Raw genomic sequence first — 2,719 nt, 5'->3', positions numbered from 1 at the left:
CCAGTGTGTTGACTTGCTTGATTAAACTGATGAACACTAAAAACATTCCACTTCTACATTATAGTTGAATTCTGTACTTAAACTTCTCCTGCTCTTGTATTCTGATTCATGCATAGGGATTAATGGATTAACCTACATGGGATATTTGGAGTTGCTTTTTAGTCATGCTCAGGCAAAAGATTAAACAGCTCATACAAAGAAATATAGTACAAATTATCTGAAACAAATATATGTGTATGTGTAAAAAAATGCCCAAACAGCTCAGAGAGAAAAACCACGTGCCAAGTCCTGTGCAATTCCTGTGTGTTTGGATGCCCTACAAATGTGACAAGGCTTGAGGTTGTCACAACAGAGCTTCACATTTATTCTTTATCTTGTTCAGTATTTGTGCTCACAAACTGGTGGGTATTGGGGTATTGGGGTGCAATGAATTGAAATAATGTGAATACAACGAAGTACACAAATAGAATTTGGGAAGAAAAAGAGGAAAAGAAAGGGAGGAACCATCAATATTCACACAATATTGAACCATTCAAAGTTCTGGAGCTTTTTTTGCTGATGGAATCACTCAAAGCTACAGGTGGATTCTGAATTTGTAGGAAAAGCAGGAGAAGAAGCACAAAGCTTATAGAGATCCCCATATCAGTGTTCCCAGCAATGCTGTTGGCCAAGTACCTTTAGAAAGCACAAAAATCATGGCACCAAACCCCACCAGCACCTGCACAGCAACAATCTTCACCTCTTGCCTGTGCATGAGCTAATTATTATAATACATGGACATGTAGGGAATATTCTATCTAAGTTTTTTGCATAATGTTTGTGGCTAATTGATGTATTTAAAAGTGGAATTTCTAGATCAGTAATTTAGAAATAATCTAATCACAGACTCAGAAGTGGTGTGTAAAGAAACTTTTGTCCTGCATAGATTTTACAGCATGAAAACCAGAAATTTCTGTCTTTCTGCAGCTGTAGCTGGAACAAAAATGGGACAAGGTTAAGGTAGCTGGGAAAGTAAATTTTAAACTCAATTTTCTGACAGAAGTTACCCTTGACATTTTAGTTCCCTATCTTGTGTAACAATTTGACCTAACATTAGTTCTTTAAAAGTGCCACTACATCCATGGTGGCATTTTAACAGGATCACTGCAGAAGGCAGTGACTCCAGCCCAAATCTTTTTAGCCACAACAGCCCTTGGAGCAGCCAGGTCTGAGTCAGGTCTGAGTCAGGCTCACCAGTGTGTGAGGACTGGCAGAAATGGTCTTGGTCTAAGTTAGGGACCTCAGGGAGTCTGCACATCCAAATCCAGCTGCCTGTATGGAAAACTGTATTTCAGCTTTCCAGAACACACTGTACTCACAAAAAAGACTAAACTCTTCTGTAGGTTTTACACAACACAAGAATCAGCCACTGATGTGTTTAATTCACTCCCAAGCAGCTGAACATAAAAACCACAGGAGGGCACCAGGCACAGAGGGAAAAATCTGTTTCCTTCTCCTCCAAAGCCAGCAGCAGTTCTGATGGATCATCTCTTTGCACATGAATGCACCTCATCAACTTTATCCTCCTTCCAGTGAAGGAAGCAAATTAATAAGGAATGCTGATTACTAATTAGGTCTATATTCAACACCTACATCTACCCAGGCAGATGCAAATTAGTGGATGTTTCAGATTTTGCCTCTTTAACTGGGAACACATTTTTTCTTATTGTTTCAGACTTTTCTAGTAGATCTATTAAATATTGATACTTCACTGATCTGCCTGGCAAACCCCAACTCTTACACAAAGGTGGGTGAGAGGGGTGTGAACCAACCCGAGCAAGCCTGAAATCCCCAGCAAATACAAAGAAATACCTTGAATAAAAGTTCTGCCTTGGAGCTGCTGGAGCTGGCTCTGTAGGGGAAACTTCCAGCAGCTTTTCACAGAAGCAGCCTGCAGCCCCCCACTACCAAAACCTTGCCACACAAACCCAATACAGCATCATGTTATTTAGGACTGGAAGAGACTTTCTTTCTAGTCCTACTTTTACCCATAAAACCTTGTTTGTCAACATCTTACCCAAAACACAATTCCTAATATATTTAGTGCTTCAGTATATGCCCTCTGACACACACAGGGAGCAGTACACACCTAAACCTGGTTTTGGATCCTGCCTAGGTTTTATTTGCATCACCAAATTTGGTCCCATTCATCAGTGTTCATATTGAATTAGTTTTCCTGTTGTTAAGTAGCTTTGTTAAAGCATTAATTTTACCTTAAGGATTTGTGTGGTATTATGGCCACAGATTAAGACTTCTGGCCTGTATTTTTCATTTACTATCATCATTCCATGAGTCACATGGATGAAAGGGTCAATAGTGGGGTTTTTTTTAGACTTTAAGATACTTTGAGATTCTTGCAGCTGATTTAAAGTGTCCTGGTGGAACTGGACAAATGTCACGTAGAGGCTGTGTCTTCCAGGGAGCTGTAATGTTACCACAATTTGGTTAAAAGGCATCCTCTTAAGTACTTAAACAGAAAAAAGTGGTTTTCTTTCTCACAATCAAGGTACCTATTGACTACTCATGACAATTGCCTGAATATGTTCTGATTTTATGTAATGCCTGAGGTGTAGAGGGGCAAGAGCCAGTTAAACAAGGGATGAACTCACTTGAGCAAATTTGTGGGTGCTTTGCAAAGGAGTCAAAGAGAATTCTTGTGCCATGGATGTATAGATTATTT

The sequence above is a fragment of the Agelaius tricolor genome, unplaced genomic scaffold (genome assembly GCF_023055355.1).
Source record: "Agelaius tricolor isolate 1412-34295 unplaced genomic scaffold, bAgeTri1.0.p SCAF_23, whole genome shotgun sequence".
Taxonomy (NCBI): Eukaryota; Metazoa; Chordata; class Aves; order Passeriformes; family Icteridae; genus Agelaius; species Agelaius tricolor.
Note: the sequence above shows the minus strand (reverse complement) of the source record.